Raw genomic sequence first — 20583 nt, forward strand, 5'->3', positions numbered from 1 at the left:
ATAATAAAATATTGTAGCAACGCGTGTAATTATATTCCTGACGATAATTCCTGACGATGAGGTAGTAACCTCGAAACCGGTCGAAGTGTAATTAAAAAAATTAAGTGGTTTATACAAATTTATAAACAAATATGTGTAAAATTGAATTTTCTACACGAAAATGTAAATATTTGTATTTCATTTTATTTAATTTATTTTAAACATATTCAATTACAGGTTAGTTAATTACAATTACAAATTAGTTTTTTTTTTTTTAATATTTTAGACTAGACTATTAAAGACAATCGAAGGTAACTCTATGCCATTCTAACATTTAGCTTAAATTTTATCTATAAAGTTAAATTAAGTTTTCTGTATGAAAAATAAAATATGAATACATTTTTTTCCCCTATTTTTTCCTGATAACCGACGAAAATAAGATAAGAATAAAAAATGTATACAAATATACACAATTTCTTACATAAATTTCTATTTAACTTTATATACAATCTAAGATAACTCTATTAAACTTCCGATTGTAATCAGTGCCTTGGACCCAAATTTAAGTATCATTTTCGGTAACTTGGAATTAAACGTGTTTCAAAAACAATTTTGTATAAATATTAAATTTTTCTTACGTATAATTCGATTTTACTTTATAGACAATGACATATAACTCTGTTTACTTCGCATTGTAATACGGGCCCTGGGCCTCAATTCTGAACGCTATATTCATCTGTATATATCGAGACAATATACTTAAATTCTGTATCTGAATCTTCCTCGGTATGTTCTACCTACTTGTCATCTCGACATCATATGATCGAAACGAACCAATTAATGACCGCAAAAATACCTTACTTCATTAACATTTAAAATAGTTCTCATTTATATTTTAAATAGGCTTCTGTGATAGAAAGTGCCCACTTCAAAGCGATTATTTTATGATATTATAAACTACAATAAATCCCAATTCAAGCAAAGAATGCTCGCTTGAACATAATTTTTAAAAGACTTTTGACACTTACCAAAACGATATACTTAACGATCGTCTTTATTTATCTACCGAGCGACTACAAAGCCGGCTCCTTTAACGTCTCGATTCGTACACTCCGGAAGATAGTAAAACAGACGGAAAAAATATAACTATTTTTTTTATAGTGGCAACTTTCTGACGCCTAAATACTTTTATATGTTAATATGGCAAAATCTAGCAATATTATTTTTTGCATCTAGTCGGAAACTGCGGCTATGTCAGAATTTAATTCGACTTCAAAATGTATTTATTTCTCTCTTATATTTTGAATAGGCTCCTTAAAAAAAGGGCCAACCTCAAAACGATAAAAAATTTAAGTAAATATTAATAAAAGAAAAAATTGCTCGGTGGAACGAAATTTTTGTCACTTTTAATGCGTAGATAAACGTATTAAGGGGTTCTAGACCCGTCGGTATAAACCGATGTACTTGCATCAAAACTTGATGGTGGGGATATCGGTAGTGTACCTTTATAGTCGGTCGGGAGACTTTTATCTTCAACTATGACGTCATACTGAATATATGTCATTTTAGAGCGTAGATATGTGTATCGTGACGTACGCTTCCCATTGTTTCACATCGATGTACCTATCCTAAACTTGAAGGTGGGTGTCGGTTGTGTATCTTCGTAATCGCTAGAGAGAATTTATCGTCAAGGTGAAGGTATGACGTCTTCATCTTCCCTTCATAATCGAGTCCCTGGAATCACCATCCTCGGACATAAGTGGATTTGAGATGGAGATTTACATTATTTAAATTATAATCCTGAAATGGGTTCATCACATTTGATTCAAAAAGTATTTCGTCGATTTTAAAAAAAAGAGTCTTTGTAATTATATACTATATCGTAAATGATCGTAATTTGTACTTATTTGAGTTAAGTTCCGGGTAATACACAATTTTTTGTTCCAATGTCTGCTAGTTAACCCATTGGCTCGTCGATAAAAGATCTTTGAAACAATTAGATGTTCTCTTTGAAGCAATAATTTAATTAAAAACTTATCGTTTCCCATTTCGCGGGTTGACGAGTGCACCCAAATTGTGCAATATACACACGGCACACCGGTAGTAAGACGGGCTGTCACTTTCTCTCGGGGGCGTGCTCAGCCCCCGCCCCCGCGCACCGCGCGCGCGCCGCCCCTGGATCGATCCGACCGCCCGGGACTAAAGCCTATAATGCCAGTTCCAGTGCTACCCACAATATTTAGGACACGTGCCATACCGTAGCCCAATACTTTCGCGACAATTCTGATAATATTTCCTCCGGTGACTCAAATACCAACCCACACCACTGAATTATTATTTTAACGACAATAATTATTGCATCTTCAGTACCGAAAACTTCTGTGTTTTTTTATTAATAATTGTGTATAACTGCATACAAATTGCATCCAACATTAGTGTTATTTTTAAATTGCACCTACTCGCTTGTTTGCGTTGCATACTTTTTGGACATGGGCACTCTTAGATCTCTGTTTTGCTATTTTATAGCCAGTGGCAACATATGGTATAGTGGGCTGGGGAGGTTGCACTGCGTCTATCATAAACCCCCTAATAAACGTACAGAAATGTATATTAAGAAATATGCTGCGATGTCCCCCCATTCATTTCAGAGACACTGTTTCAAGTCATGAAGGTACTGGACATAGGACATTTAAATAAAAAGAGTCATTGACACATTTCTGGTCATGCGGTTACAAGAGAAGAACCCAGCAAAATGCTCTTACAAGGTTTTCCTGTATTTTGAATTATTTAATTAAAAAAACACGTACGGCTTTTGCTCAGAGAAATATCTCTTTTGTGGCCCCAAGAGTGTTCAATGTCACGGATGAACAAATTATATTTTCCAAAACGAAAGCCATTTTCAGGAGAGGTGTACAAGTTTGGATTTTGTCTAAGGGAATAGACCATTGCAGGAGACTGCTGCGAGATATTGCATATATATTAAGCGTGTTGTCCAAATGTTTACTGAAATACATGTTCATGTAATATTTATTTTATTTTATTTTAGATATTATTTTAAAATGTAGATGCTTTAACATTACATTATGTTGTATTCTTACTCAACACCGGCCTCTGGCCCTCATATAGTTAGGGATACGTAGATACGTTATTACATATTTTTTGTAATGTACACATATGTATTAATATGAATAAATAAATAAAAAAAATATAGACATATGTATTTATTTTTTAAGCGGTGAGCTTATGGCGAATTTAATGCTTTTATAACTAGGAATATCAGGAACGCCATTGATTCCTTCAATTATGTTAATATTCTATTAACATTTCTTATTAAAATATCTTTTTAGTTTCGTTTATAAATAAAGATAAGTAGTAAGTAAATACCAACACAACATTTATTTAATCGTTTGATTAATTTTAATTACACGTCAACATGATTTAATCTTTGATTTCTTTTCTTTATTCCATACATATATATAATAATGAATAATGACGTTGGTAAGATTAATCGGGTCCCGTGGCTAGTGTCACGGACTCACGACTGAAAGGTCTGTGGTTCGACTCTTTAAAACTTGATTTCCATTTTCTTATAGTGAGTTATTTACAAATCGTTGAAAATAGCCCTCAAAATGAAATATAAATAATTAAAACGCAAATATTTATTTAAAAAAAAAAAAAGATTCGGTGGCACTTTAGAATGAAGCGAGTTTGTATGGTAAAATTTGCACAATAGTTTTTTTTTTTTTTTAATTGAAAACATATTATACGTAATTTTACATAATATTCCCAAGGAGTTTTTGTAAGAAACTCATTTAGGGACATGCTGATAACAATATTTATTTACAGACGTATTTTTATTTTAAAACGACAATATTATTTTTAAAAGCAGAATAGAAATTAAGATACGCTACAAATTAAAAAAAGTTTTAAAAATCGCAAAATAAACTAAATACAATCTAATAAGGCAAGGAAATGAATTCAATATTATCTATACATAATACAATCTATAAAAGAACAAATAAAAAAAAGAATTAAAGAGTTTAAAAGTTACATGTATGTATGTACATTAGGCAAGCTGAATGAGTCACCACATGTATTCCCAGACAACAACAGTTTATCGGTAACTGCAAAAGTCAAGTATCTAGGGCACATACTGACTGATAATTGTAAAGATGATCAGGACATAGAGAGGCAGAGAAGAGCCATCAATGTCAGGGCCTCTATGCTAGCAAGACGCTTCTTTCAGTGCAGTAACGAAGTGAAGAAAATCATCTTTACTTCGTATTTGACGTCCATGTATACAGCGGAACTATGGAACAATTATACGCAAGCAGCATAAAATAAACTAAGGGGCACGTATAATAATTCATACAGGCAATTATTCGGACTGCCTAGGTATTGCAGTGCCCTACTTCGCCAAAGACCCTGGAACCTATAGAAACGCCTGAAAAGCTCTAATAACGCACTTCTCCAAGCCACTGCAGGGTGAATCCATTTACCGTTGTTCGAGCGATGGCGGGATATGCTAAGATCACCATAAGTGCTGCAAATATAACATTTTGTTTTATGTTTATATGGTAGAATTGGCTCTACACTATGTAGCCATTTTACTGGAATTAAAAAAAAAGTTAAAAAATTACGTAATTACAAGAATGATTTTTTTTCATAATTAAACAAAATAGATGTACCCAATACTAGCTAAAGAAATAGGAAAAGCGTATTAAAATTACATATAAATAATACAAGCTAAAAAAGTATGAAAAATCATTTTAAAAGTTACTTAGTATAGGTATAAGCTAAAACGATAAAACATTACAAAATATATATTCGAGATGCGCATTCTGTGTCAACTAATATTATTTGTTTGATGTACTTCTGGAAAAAATAACTATTTAATTCGCACGTCCTTTTCTGTATTTTCTAATTGGTACTTTATATCTTTGTGGTAATTTATTAAATTCCTCAAAACCTACGTATTGCAAAGATCTAGTACCCAAGTAAAGTAGCTTGGTCTTATTTATTTATCGATATTATTGAGCATCTGATTGTTTTCCCCTCGAATATTTGAACGCAAAACGTAACATATAGATTAGGTATGTCTTCCGTCGTTTAGTATTTTATAATGTAAATAACCACTGTTATTGGATCATTCAGCCTGTTGTGCTTAAACGAGATAGGTATGAAAGTAATAACAATATTATTTTTTAATGTGTACATACATTTGTGTATTATGAATAACATTCTTCACAAGTTTAGTATTTCAACTTAACTGCACGCTGTCGTGAACTTCAAACAAGCATCAAAAGCTACGGGTGGCCATTGTTTCGTGAAATGATAAGGCCTATAAACAGTTTTATGCCTATAATACTTACGTAATGGTGATCCTAATGGTGGCATTCAAACACACTTATGTTTTGAAATTTGATCCTGCTACTGTCTATCCTGGTATACTTATGCAAGTAAAAATAATAGAAGCTGACACCAACATGCACCGATTATATGTTTTTAACGTGTAATCTTGCAGGAATGTTGATTATATTTTTTACACGTTAGCGTAGTTAATGTCCTGACGAAGAGATGGGTACGTTTTGAAACCGGGAGTTAGAAAAGTCGGTAAGTGGTTATATACAATTAATAACTAACATTTATTCAAATGTTTGACCACAAAGTTAATGCTTTAAATTGAAATAATATGATATTAAAGATTTCTGTGAATAAACTTAACGAGATATTAAACGATGTAAATTCAACTTCTGAGCAATTTATTGCATCGTTCTATGCCAAAGTAAATAGATATAATGTTCCTAAAAATGCTTTTTATCATTCTAGCTGCCATAAATATGTCAGTTAGATTTGAATCTTTTAAGTCTCAAGATTTCTTATCAACAAAAGTAGGCAACAGTACCTAGGAAGGTTTCGCTGTTTTCTTATATTGACTATATTTATTTTACATAATAAGTGATGGGATATAATAGACGATAAGCGGATATTATCCGCATTATTCGCTAGAAGTGAGTAGCATGTGAAATTTCCTTATTCGAGTGAATCGTAATGTATCGCTATTAGAATAACATATATAAATATAGTACTACTATGTATAATGAAATGAGTACATTAATGTCATTGTGGTGGTGCGTGGTGACTCGCCGGTGTTTTCATAAATATTTTGCGCGCGTGTAATGTTTTAGTTCGCTCGGGAAATGGACTATACTCCGATGCTCTAGTCAGAACCACGTCAGTCAGTTAGATGTGTTCGGCTATCGATGTTAGCGATATACAACAACGCTTCTTTAGACTTATTCCGATCTCGTGTTTTGCTTTTGGGCTGTCGTCGTAAGCCTTCATTTCGTAATGTGGACGTTCCTGCGGTGGTGCCCTGTTACTAACTGCGATGCCTGAATAGGTCTTGTGCAATATGTTGCGATGTGCCGAATTTTTGCCGCTGTCACTAGCGATGCTGACGTGAAAAAGTGGTAATGTGATAAAAAAATTGTCTCTGAATTACGTCCTGTCAAATGTAAGGCCTGATTGTTTTTACTGTAAAAAAATAATGGTCGCTAACACAGCGAAAAGCGATGGTGTTGTTATGGCTTAAGTTACCTCCAATTGTTTCTAACGTAAAATCGATTTTTCCGTACGAAAATGTGTATATTTGTCACCCTTGTATGCCAGTTTACTGTAAATTCAAAACTGTATGTCGCGCCATTTTACGCTGCTTTACGTTAACTGACCGCTGCCAAATACAAGATAGGTTCCGACACCTAAGTTGAATGGAACACAAGACGGGCACTTAGTGCCGCATCTAGTGGACACACATATATCTGTGATATTTGTAGGAATATCTTCTTTAAAAACCTGTAATCGTTCACGTTTCAAGTCGTATTATATGAATAATTGTTTTTTTACAGAAAAAAATATTTTTAATAGGTCTAGGTTGTTTTCCTGCATATTATATATGTTTATACTTTGTTTAAATGTTTCTCCTTCACGTTAAGGAGTACTTTGCTTTTGATGTGCCTGGGATTGTAATCGTATATCTATCTACTTATCAAATTATTATTACTTCAGTAAATGCGTAGTGGGTAAAAAGTGGCTTACATCAACGTCACCGCAGTCAACCCACGCATATTATAACACTCCCAAAGAGTCTCATATAATTGTAATAATGATATGTAAACCGCAATTTGATAATGGAGTAGATTTCAACAAAGCTAATATTATTATCTGACATTGGTAACCCGTATTTCGATATTAACTAGTAATGTCAATTAACTATATTATCCAAATATAATAAATAGTCACGTTTCTGTAATTGCTGTTGTATTCTGCGTCATGACGATCATCAGCCGTCTTTTGTCCAATGGTAAACATAGGCCTCCCCCTTAATTTTCCACATCTCCCTATCCTGAGTCGACCGCATCCAACCACTTCCTGCAACCCGTCTTACGTCATCAGACCACCTTGTTTGAGGCCTGGCGACACTTCTTCTGCCTGTTCTGGGTCGCCATTCCAGGATTTTTCTTGTCCATCTAGATTATGTTGTTCTGGCTATATGACCAGCCCAGCATCATTTCTGGTTGGCAACCCTGCGTACCGTATTCTGCTTAAAACAATGATAGTAATAAATTATGCTTATTTAATTATGTACTCCTTGCGCGAAATTCTTCCTTGTTTATTTATTTCCTATTTTTTTTTAATTTGTCGTTAAAGATATTATACAATAAACTACTAGACAATACTAATCAAAAGACTCGGACCACCTTTACAATAGATGTTTAAAATATTTTCATTTACAGTGGAGTTATAAATAATATTCTAATTTTTACACCACCACGTATTTATTTCGTCGTAAAGTTATGTCAGTGTCGAATAATAATTGTCTTCATTATTGATTTACTATGATTATAAGATGTCTTTACATGAATTAAATAATACATTCCTAACTGTAAATGCAAATGCTTCGCAGTAATTCTTATCAATCAAAATGACTTAAAGGGTCTGCCAACTAATAACTTGTAATTTCCGATAGATTGGTAAATTAGTTTAACTGAGTTTATATATATTATCAATTATATCAGTATCTAAATATATGCCTATAATATGTTATACTTATGTTATTTATTGATAATGGCTTTCTATTCATTAAAATGAAGCAAATATTACCATCGAATGTCCCGATTTACTGATACTAATTTATTTGTTGACGATTTCCTACCAGAAACTCTACACAGCATTTTTGCTAGCGCTATTTAGTGGAGTAAGTTGATTCTATGGGGGTAAGGCATAAATTTAAACCTATTTGGCTTGATCCACTCATCGATCCGTGCGCAACCCACCTCCACTATCCATTTCTTAATAGCAATTTTATATTGTGAGTACTTACTAATTGTCCTTATGGACAATGGCAGTAGATTGTACACTTTAGCCGAGTAGTAGGCCAATCTCTTTGACCGAAGGTAGTATTAATTTTTAATTGTTTTTGCAGCATCGGGGTGGAGTATCTAGTAATTCTTGTATTTGTGAAATGAGTTATGGAAGGTAGAGAATAATGTTTGTGTAAATTTTTAACAATTTTTTTTCTCTACCTAGCTCTGTTGAGATTTTACATAAAGTTGTTTTACAGATGTTACATTAAGATTTACGAATATACCGAGGGAGCTAGTTTTGATTGGGGCTCTTAAAAAATTATTAAAGCTTTTTGTGCAATTATTATTTGTTCGATCGATGTGTCATTTGCACATCTTCATCCAATTATTCCATATTCCAAAACTGATTGACTTTTTAATTCACATAAACGCCCAGAGGGCTTTTACAAGTATGGTACATAATTAAAAAATATAAAGTAAGAGATAAAATATAGTATTTGGTACATTCAAATACATGTTCCTACATATAACTAGTAAGAATATAAAGATAACATGATAAACATAAAAATATGAAAATAGTATGAAAAACTTTTTTTTAAAGATACGCTAATAAAAAAAGTTTCGCTATACTAATATCGTAATGTATATCCACGTTAAAACCCTATGGGCCTTTATAAATAAATAAAAATAAGTAAATACTCAGTTTTTATAATTGTATGTGTTCTTTCCCGGTATTTACAGTGTACATAATGCAATATCATGTATTTTATAGTGTATGGCGTACGGGTGAGGTACATTTCCAAGACATGCTATTGTTCGCGAAGACTGAACTGTAAATTCTATTCAATAATAACATTTCATACTAACGATACATTTCCGCAGAAAGACTGCGAACCGATAATTCTAATCTTGAGATAGAGAAAAAAACCCATATAACTTTTTATGGTTTCGTAAATTTATTTGAAATTTCAGTACATTCAAGTAACAAATTAATAAATTATTATATTTTCTAAATAAAGTGTTCATAATAACTGGTTTTGTAGTAATTTACCCATGAATCGTTAACTTTGGGTACAATACAGTAAAACCTCAACTATCCGGATTAACGAGTGCCAGATTTTATTGCTTTTTGAAATAATACAGCTAATTGGAATCACATTAAAAACTTACCTCAAACATGTTCAGCAAAGGTCAATTGCCCAATCAAATTATAATTAAAAATTTCTCATTTTTTCTTTCCTGGTAACGGTCTGGATATTTGGCAATTCGGATGACTAGAGTTTGAATAAACATTGGTTTTCTTCCATGTGTTACATCTTTCATAACGACAGTACTTAGATAAGTATTAAAAAAAATACAAACAGAAACAAAACAAATGACTTAAGAACTGAATAAATCTAAAAAGATTGACCGTTATTTTAATTTTCCTCGATAATATTTTAAAATCATACATTTATTTTGAATATTTATTATTAATTGTATTAAGGACAGGCGCCGTGGCGCAGTTGATTAGACGGCTAACTGTGAAACTGGCGTCGCGGGTTCGATTGCCGTCAGTTGCAAGAAAGATTTTTTCTTAACTGGTCTGGGTGTTGTGGTGTATTTTTCATAACTTCCTTCCATATCCTCTATTTCCCAACTGCTGACACGCCTCTAAAATAGATGCTTAGCGGGTAATTCCTTAAAAAAAAAAGTAAATATCCACAAGAATACTAAGAACCATAATACTACATAATTAAATATGTATCATAGCTTTTTTGCTGACTTAAAACTACAAAACCTAACATTCTAACTTAGCGCTCACGTCGTGCGGCTCGGGTTGATATCGGCCTATCGAGATGAAATTTTGTTTTTGAGTAAATCTGACCCAAAATATTTAGGGGGTGAGCCCAAAAATAAACGCAACTTATTTTATTTGCTTTTGTGCATCAAGTATGTATGATTTTTTTTTAAAGAATGTGAGGACACATAATAGCTTATACGTAAATGAATTTTTCGCTTTATTGGATTACGAATTCTATAATACGAGTGTAAGGTTTCCTACTTTACTTTGTACCGTCGATCAACTCTCGTGCAAGATTGTCATTATTATTTGCCGGGAACGATTCACAGTCATGCGCGAGTCGTATGTTTACGTTGTAAATTAACATAAACGTAAAGCAGCTGACTGGTAATTTGTTTTCTCATTCATGATCGGTTACTTTACCGCAGATAATTAACGCTTTAATCATTAACAACTCCGAGGAGTTGAGCGTTTTCCGCGTGCATGCGCGTGTACATATTGCGCGCGCGCTAGGTCCTGCTTGTACGCCAAGAATGCACGTCGATCCGATGGCAGAAGCGGAGATCCACCGCTGCCTTCCGAGCTGCTGGGCTAGCGGGTGCCCTGTGTCTCCCAGATCGGACGCAAAGCCCTCCGGATCGATAGCCCTCGAGGGCTGCCGACCATATCGGTGAGGTTTTTAGTTTTGCGTTACTTTTCGTTTGTCGCCTGTGAGCGGTGAGTCATCCGTCCTTGGTGAGCCATATTGATCTATGCCTGTCCCCGCAGTTTCATTATCACGACTGATTAGATACACCAGCGCGGCGGCTGGTTGTCGTGTTGGACGTTTTTGCCCGAACCGGATACCGTAAACGCGGAATAATTGTTTTTCTATTCAAGTTCGGCTCTTGTGCGGATAGCTTTTTGTCGCGAAGTATGCTCGCCAATAGCCAAACTTCTTCGTTTCGTTTTTGAACCGGTCGAGTAATGAGCGTGTCGGCTATTTACTCCAACGCCGATAGAATGCTTGAAATTGGTCTTTACATTGATTACAAATAAAATCTAAAACTTACTTCGCAATCCCTGCCGTCATGATATATTTTTAAATTTTCCAATTTCCTACATCGAAAGAACTATCTAAGTACCTAGTCTACAAAGATGTAATACTCATCCATAGTTTAAATCTGTTCAATTTATGACACTTTTAAAGACACATGCTTTCCTTACAAAAAATCATTTGAGGATTCACTTTTTACTTATGTATATCACAATGTATATATTTTTTATTTTGTTAATCTTTGTTTTTAATTTTTGTATAAAATTGTAAGATTCAATATGTCCATGTATTTGTAATTTTCTCAAACTGAACGGTTTGGGTAGGTAGGAAGAAATTGCCTTAAGGCAATATGCCCGCCCTTATATCTTATATCTATATATATTGCATATGTATATAAAGTGTTAAATAAAATAAATAAATGTAGGCATTGTAATTTATTTATTCATGTACACAATTTCATTGCACAATTATAAATTTTTATTTCCCTAAATTTATCTTACTCGCGTTTGCAAATACTTCTTTTTACTAGATTGGAATAAATATTATCTCCTCGAACATTAATATTAACATGTAGATATTGTTTAAAACACTGATCGTTATTTTCCGCACTTAATCTCCGAAGACATCGCGAAATTGCATTTTTTGATTTGTTATCGAATCGTTATTTTACTTTTGATTACTACCACTACCATCACGTCATTTCCTCGTAGGGGTAGGCAGAGAGAATGGACCGCCACACACGTCTATCCTGGCATAAATTCCTAGCTTCTTCCACATTCATACATGCCCTTCGGTTCTGCCTGCTTTTGACATGACCAGACTTAAGATTTTGGTTTATCTGATCATGCCCCGGCTTCCTCGGTCGTCTCCGTCTCACGTTACCGTCCATTTTCGCCTGCTGGAAGAAATAACGGAAGAACATTATACACATTCTGCTCTCTGTCATATAAAGACACGGTGAATGAAATCGTTACCAGTAGTTTAAGGAACATTCATAGCGTGGAAATAACTGCATTTTGAAGAAGGATTAATTATAAATATTTCCGTTGTCAGCATTTTAACTGGTTCCACTTTCAATATAGTGTATGAATATTTGTTAAATAAATACCCTTTTCACGTGTCCTATTGTTTCTCCCCTTCGCATTCGTCCCTCCCTCAGACTCGGTCTGGCGCTGGGCTGAGTGCCGACTGTAGATTGCCGATTGCCCCTCACTATTCGCTATACACCACTACGTCACACGTCGTACCGTGTCTGTTAGTCTATTTGGCTGTTTGTCTGCTTTCTGTAGTGGCCGTCTGCCTACCTATTACATACGTACATATCGCGTACTGCTCTCTACACTCCACACTCCACACAATGCACAGCGCACTGGCGACTGGCGACACGGTACCGGTGTGCGGTACATGTCACCCCAGGGTTATACTCAGTATACAGTATGAACTTCTACACCTATATTGAACCCACCAGAGCCATACGTGTTCATTAGTCGATGCACTTTTTACTTTACGCTATTTTGTTTTTAATTTGTGTGGAATTATGGGTCAACATGCAACAATTCCTGTTATTCACCGGACCTCCTAGCCCGCTGTGGTGTAAAAAATATTTTTTTTAAATCTGAGATTTACGATTTCTCACTCGAATTTGCCAAAACGGCCAATGTATTCGTTATTTACACTCGATTTGTATAAAATTACATATGCAGGTCGTCAATTTCAGTCAAATTAGGGACAAAGTAAACATTGGGCGATTAGACGATTTTGCACGTGCTAAATGATCTGGGGTGGTATTACAAACGCTCTCGCGGCCGTATTATATCGTGTATTTACATACAAAATACACACGAGAAAAACTATTTTCTCGTGTCGCGAGGGCGGTTCACAATAGCCCCCCAGGGCCCCGATTACGATGAGAAGTTAACAGAGTTATCTTCGACTGTATAAAGAGTTACCCTTTTTCGGACTTGAGTGTACAAATCGCTATGACTTGAGATTTCTACTCCCAGATATCTGAAATTTATGACTCGTTCCACTGGCTTGTTGTCAATAGTCAGCTCGCACAGGTTACAGGTTGTCTGGATACTGTAAGTATTTTTGTTTTGCTAATTGGTATTGGCATATTTAGCTTTTGTGGTAGTTTTATTGCCCATTTTGTAACCCAGTCCCGAGCCTGTCACCTCTTCTACAATTTCATCCATAATAAAATTAAACGGCAAAGGGCTCAGACTATATCCCTGTCTAATACCTCGGATAATTCATTTTTAATTTTTGTTTTGCAGTTGATATAGGAACTTTGAATAGTCTCTACTATGGTGTTGGATATTCCTCTCTCTGGTACCATTCTTATAATGTATTTCAACAACACCCCGTCGAACGCCTAAATCAAGTCAGCAAAACGTATAAATGCAACCTAATTGCATTCTATTGCCTGTTCCTCTATCTGTCTTAGAATGAAAATTGCGTCAGTGGAGGATCGATTTTGTCTAAAACCCTGTTGTTCCTTTCTATTGGTAATCCTTTGCTCAGGTTTCAGTTCAAGTTAATAATCGTATTATATATCTACTTAAATGCACATTATATTATATAAGCTCAACACATTTCCTTAGAAATGTTGTTAAATAATTATCTTAAATAAACCTGTATGCAAGGTTTGTTTTTTCGTGTATTGTAAATGCATCCTGTAGGAATTACACATAATAGCTCAGGAATAATAGTAGGACTGGAATTCGCCCTTCAGCAGCAGGTATCGAATACAAACCTTTCTCCGATGCACGTTCTCGAGTATTTACCTACCACTATTGTGTTTTTGTATCAACTATCAACCTGTTCGATCAGCATTTTTCTGAGAGGTTACACATGACATTATGTACCTACGTAAAAGTCATGTAAGAACGATAAGACAATTCAAAATTATATTTCTGTAGAACTCGAGCGATATCATAAAAAAAGTTTAAGAATAGTTCGACTCTGAGAGACAGGAGTTTCGGTGTTTTAAACATTTTACATAAAAACATAAATTGCATAAAAACGTCAGCAGCGAGTTAATTCACAATAACACGGCATCTTATTTAATATTTTGGCATCGTCGCTTCACAGTTTCAGAGACCGTAGTGATAAATCCGGCAACGCGGCTCCGACCTGTACGTAGCGCCGTGGTGTTTATATAACGCGAATAGCGAATACACCCAACGCTCGCACACAGCGCTCTCCATCACCAATACTAACACTAATCCAGTGTGTTGGAAATAGCCGGGGTGCCCGCCGCATGCCGCGCGCCGCCCGCCGCCGCCCGCCGCCGCTGCCCGCCAGGTCCGCGAAGCGACCTCACTAACACATTCGCAACGTATAAATAAATACAGGGGATATCCAAACAAATGTGCTCTCTTATTTACGAGTCCTATTTTCGTGTGCGTCGTCGTCCATACAGCCGGAGTGTGTATTGCATTTGTATACTGCAAACTAGGCTTATGGTTGTGTGTTTAATTATATACTTTTTTTTTTTTTAGCTTTTCGTAATATTACGTAGGTGCGTAGGTACTATGCTGTGAATTTCTCTAAGATGATTCTGTCAGGCGGGCATTGTTTCTGCGATGCTGCCAGATGATATTATGTTTTATTTATTTATATTTTATTTCGGCATTATTGTTAAATTTATTTCAGTGGCCGGTGACGTTTGTGGTTCATTTGGATATAATCGCGTCAGAGTATTTCCATACTTTCTCGGGTGTCCCGCAAGGCTCTAACCTGGGTCCATTGTTGTTCTCAATTTTCATTAACCCTTACGCTGCTACGCAGTTTTTCAAGAATCTAATCAGAAATCTTATTATTAATACATTTTAAAAATATTTTATCGAATACGTTGTTTTCCAAACACACTACCGTTTTATCAATTAATAGCAATTCCAAGAAAAATCTTCCATTTCATAAATATCTAGTTCAAACCCAATGGAGTGAGCAAGATAGAAAATTCGTGCCGCAAATAGACAATTTTTGTACAGCGGTTGTAAACCCTTTCTAAATTGAAAATTAAAACAAACAAAACTGATCTCGTACTGCAATCTCAAGGCGCATTGTTATAATTGAAACGAAATAATTATGATAGTTTTTTTGTTGATTGCGGGGCAAAGTGCTCTGTTATATATTATCAAACCTACCACTTCCATAAATGCATGCTAAACAAAAATTGAGTAAAATATATCTTGAAATTTGTTGAAACAGAGAGGGAAAACATTTTTGCCAAGGGAATATGGAAGTCTAGGCATTTACAGGATTTATGATCTGTCATTGGCTGGTTCAAATGACCAATTTACACACTGCGAAATATTCACTATTCTGGGTATGTTTACACATCCACATTCATGGTTATTTTTACATTACCCCAACTCTTCCAACTGTTAACTTTTGCAAACTAAAAGAGCTGAAACCTTTATTGATGTCGGTGAGTTTCATCTGGATAAATTATTTTACCTCCTAGGTAATGCCTAAAAATACTTTTAATTTTTTATGCAAGTTATTTTAATCAACAATATTTTGAGTATGTCCAAATGTTTGTAGGGAGTTATTTAGATTGAAACTTAAAGGTAACCGGTAAATGTACTAAGTGATATTATTTCTTGGTAGTTGTCATAATATAATTTTAATTTGAAAAAATAATGTTTTTGTACAACTGTCTCACCAACTGATATCTCTTCTAAGAAAAATATTCCGTTACACTAATAGCTAGTTCACGCATAATGGATTGAGTGAGATAGACAACAGTTGCCGAAATTACAAACAGCTGAGGTAAATTACATATTTTTTACATTTATATATATTTTTAATCTTACTTTGTTACTTTAACTAACAATTTAACTATGCAAAGCGTGTTTTTATTATGAATAAATTTACAAAATATATCATTCAAAATGATAACGGATAGTAAAAGTGATAAAGAAATAATAGTATCTCGCCGAGAAACTCAGAGGCTTAGCAGCTGAACCTATTCCGAAAGTGAATTAGACAATAATGATATCTTTTTAAGTGATAGTGATAATAATTTATAATATGACTCTTACGAAGAGCACGAAATCGAAGAAGCTTTTTCTGAAGTATTTTTGGATCAATATCGAGCTGATATACCTCATTTACGTTTTCTTTGTAGAATAGAGTTTGTATAGTAATAATTACGTTTTGTTAGTAGAGTAATAATTACTACCTAATGAACAGCTTAAATATTTTGATTTCCCATTACTGTGGGTACCCATTATAATAAATTAACAAATGATTTTTTTAATATTCAAACGTCCTAATTGACAATCATTAGGTTCCATGGTGAATTATTTTTATGTTTTATGGCTCTTTACTTATTTGTTTATATTCTTAATTATGGGGTTTTCCGGTGATATAGGGACCTCACTAGATAAGAACTTTTATATTAAAGGTAAAGTATTCAATTAGTTATTCATTACGGAAGTACATCAATATTTTCGTAATCACTGAATCGGGTTTAATAGCGGGGAAAACACCGAATATAATTATTTTCCTCAGATGTCATATAAGTGATAAAAAATCTTACTATTAACATTGATTTATTTTTTATTTCACTGTTTCTGGAATGTAAAAAAGTTCACTGTTTCAGGTCCCGACTAGCTAGAAGTTTCCTGTGTTTAGTTGTTTCTCTTTTCTTAAAAGCACTGTGAATTTAAACATCATAAGTAAATTTATAATGAGGATGTTTAGTGGTTTAAAAAAATAAAATGGTTAATAGACGAAGCTTTTTTTTTCAATTTTTATGTATCGTATTATCAGCGCTACGATCTTTTAAAATTTTGTATTTCTGACATTAATCCGCGTGTGACGTCGCAAGGTCTCTTCCCCTTCTTCTCGGTTAGTTCTGTTGATTGGTTTATTGACGATTAGCAAACCGGAAATCTTAAACAACCCTCTTATCATTGGTTGATTCATATGAACAAGTGACGTCGTTCAAAGTTGTTCGTTTTCATTAAAATATTTTAAATTATTTTTTATTTATTTTCAAGAAACTTTGCCGAACAATTTAATACTTAAATTTTTACTGCGCGTAAGAAAATATTTTTTGTATTAAATTTTCCGTAGGCCTGAAATAGGTACGAAACTAAATAATAAGCCGTCGAATAAGTAATTTTTATGTTTTGAAAATGTTTTATACCACTGACGGTTAAGTGCAACAAGCAGTTCCCGAATTCATTTACCCTTTTGGGGATTATGACGTCAGCATCAGTCTAGTTAGAACTTTATGATAGGGATTAACAACAACGATATATCGTTGTTTAGCAGTATAAGGGTTAATAATATTAAAAATGTAATTTTGAACTCGCGTTTTCTGTTGTTTGCGGATGACTTAAAACTGTTTTTAAAGGTGACAACTTCTGACGATTTTCGTCTTCTCCAAGCGGATATATCTAATATATCTGAATGGGGAAGGCGAAACAAACTTGGGTTTAATGTTTCCAAGTGTTCGGTCACGTCCTTTACTAGGGCCCAAAAAACTCTTTTTTTTCGCTACAAAATGAATGACCAGAATCTGATACGAACATCGAATGTTAAGGATCTGGGCGTTAGATTTGTAAGCACTCTGACATTTCATGAACACATAGAGACAATCAGTGGTGATGCATTGAAGATGTTAGGATTTGTTCTGCGTACTGCCAGGGTTTTCGAAAATACCCGCGTACTGAGAACTCTTTACAACTCCTTGGTGCGAAGTAGACTCGAGAGTGGCTCGATGATTTGGGGGCCACATGAACTGAAGTACTCTCTTATGATAGAGAAAATCCAAAAGAAGTTTCTGAGATATCTCTACATGAGAGAGTGCGGGTATTATCCTTGGCTCTACCCGACCGAGTTTCTCCAGGGTATGCTTGGCTACAACAGTTTAGAGACTAGAAGGAATGTGTATTTGACCACACATTTTTATCGATTGTTGCGCGGTATGATCGATAATTCTGAAATTATGATGAGCATTGGTTTGTATGTTCCTGATAATTACCTAAGACAGCGTCAGCATAGATTGTTTCATATTCCGATATTCAGGACCAACCTGCCTATGGTTATGCCTGTTGGAAGAGCTACCGCTATGTTGAACAACATCGCTCTGGATATTGATCTGTTCCATGTATCCGAAGGGGTTTTCCGGAGCAGGATTCTTCGACTCCTTTGACATGAGTCTCTTTCGTGTATTCTTTTTCCTTTTTTATAATATGTACGTATTGAATATATTTTTGTAATGTATATGTTATATTTAAAATAAATAAATTGAAATTGAATTGAATAACTTTATCTCTCAATATTTTGTCTGTAACATTAATTTTATGAAATGGAATTAATTCGGTGTAGTATTAGAATTAGTAGTATACATATAATATGTTATAGTGAAATACAGACATATTAAAATTATTTTTAAAAATTGATTTTTGTTCCTCATAATGTAAAATAACTCGAGAATTCGGAAATAAATAAATATAAGGAAGTAATATTGTAACACTCTTGTTAGGTGGAATTGTAATTATTGCATATTAATTGCATAAATAAAACTAGATTAGTATTTTTAGCGTTCACCACTTGAAAAAAATTGACCGGTTTTGTAGTAACCGACTGGTGTGGGCTAGAGGCTGAACAATTTTTCATAAGAGTGCATAATAACCCGAAATCAATGTATCTGAAATTTAGACAAAACAGTACTTTAATAATTAGTTTTGTCTTCTATTTGTTTTTAGTATTTTTTTACAAACCCACCTGTATTTAATTGTTATTTTAGCCAAAAATATTAATAATAATTCATTACAGTGCAGTGTGGCAAAGTATTAATCGAGATTTAAAACAACCGATTACTTTCTACCTTATGTGTTCTTTTAGATAGTGCATATTTGTAAATATTTTTGAAATCTGGAAAATTTCAAATTTCCATTCAAATAAAGTTTGAAACCTACTTTACATAGTTAACTTATTTCAAAAGTCAATGTTAACAGTACTTAAAAAATGTTTGGCAGCGAAAATGTACATTATAAACATGATATTTTTCGCTCTCCGACCCACGAAATTTAAGTTGCTATGTTTATCCGGTAGGTACCATTAAATTGAATACACAATTTTAGTTAGCGTATGTGACACGAACTCATTTACTTTGCAGTCTGTAGCCTTAAGTTCTGAGCGCAATGATACGAAAATGCACGAGACAGTCTTCAGTCCGCATACGCCTTTTCGCTTAACGGTCTCGGAGTCTAATCTCCAAATGGCAACGTGGCGTTACAACTCCGTCTCTCGCACACCACTACGAATCTCCAAAGTTACAACTCCGTACACACACCGAGAACCGAGACACCACCACATTTTTTATCTTCGCTCGCATTCAGTGTTCCTCAATTGCGCTCACTACAAGCGAGTTCTTGACACACGTATACATAGATCGCTATTCAATCCGCTGTATGTACTGGGTGAATGACAACATTCCGCTGATAGCTTTATCGCCAATAACAATCATTCTTACTTATCATTTACGCATAAAACACTATTTTTGTTACTAAATTAGCCTATATTTCATCAATTTTATATTATTTTAATCTTTCGTGTCTCCATTGTAAATTTTCACGGAATATTATAACGCAACAATATTTATCTTTTTAATTAAATTATATTTTTTTAAAAAGTTCAATTATGTTAATGTTCTCTCGCTTGCAATTTTTTTTTTTTAAATAAATATTTGTGTTCTTATAATTTACGCAAATATTTTATTTTGAGGGCTATTTTCAACGAGTTGTGAATAACTCACTATTAGACAATGGGAATCAAGTTGGAGTAGACTGGGATTCGAACCATGGACCTTTGATCCGTGAGTGAGACCCTAGCCCCACGGGACTACAACCCGACACAAAATTTGTAATGGCTATCTTTATATTATTATTATGAATGCGTTTGCCTACCATTCGAGAAGTCTCGGGTTCGATTCCCGACTTGCTTGGTATGAAATATTTATTTGAAAGGATGTATTATCACCAGAATATTTCATAGTCCCTGGCCTGGTACCTGAAGCGTAAGACTGATCATCTTAGCTTAATGTAACCAAAATACTCGAGATACTCTGCGATCGGTGTACCAATGCAGTGCCATATGCCTCATTAGGTGCGAAAAGGGAATGATGATGATGAACTTATATAGCGCCGTTTTCGTAATATAATACTCAATGGGCACTTTACAAAGTGATTATATGAATATTAATTGTATTTTACTAAATTTATAATTTAAATTAGATGATGTATTTTGTCATCACACTCTACGGATTTATTCAAATTATTTACTGAACAATAAAATCATTATGTATATATTTTTTTATTTATAAAATAACTCGCTCATGCTCTATTAAAATTAAAACTGCAAAGACAAATTAACTGTTAAGTAATAATAATAGT

General features: G+C 34.1%; 1 protein-coding gene and 1 long non-coding RNA gene across 8 annotated transcripts in view; one reads left to right on the forward strand and one right to left on the reverse strand.

The window, feature by feature from the left end:
• spen (spen family transcriptional repressor split ends) overlaps positions 1–20583 on the forward strand; it is a 175897-nt gene that overhangs the window by 15637 nt on the left and 139677 nt on the right. The window lies entirely within an intron of this gene.
• Positions 11584–15866, reverse strand: LOC148277934 (uncharacterized). Its single transcript, XR_015823327.1, has 2 exons — positions 12273–15866; positions 11584–12062 (listed from the first exon to the last, which is right to left on the reverse strand). It is a non-coding gene; the product is annotated as an uncharacterized LOC148277934 (long non-coding RNA).

Source organism: Micrasema longulum, unplaced genomic scaffold (assembly GCF_059751315.1).
Source record: "Micrasema longulum isolate JH-2025_06_02 unplaced genomic scaffold, ASM5975131v1 h1tg000954l, whole genome shotgun sequence".
In the NCBI taxonomy this organism is placed as follows: Eukaryota; Metazoa; Arthropoda; class Insecta; order Trichoptera; family Brachycentridae; genus Micrasema; species Micrasema longulum.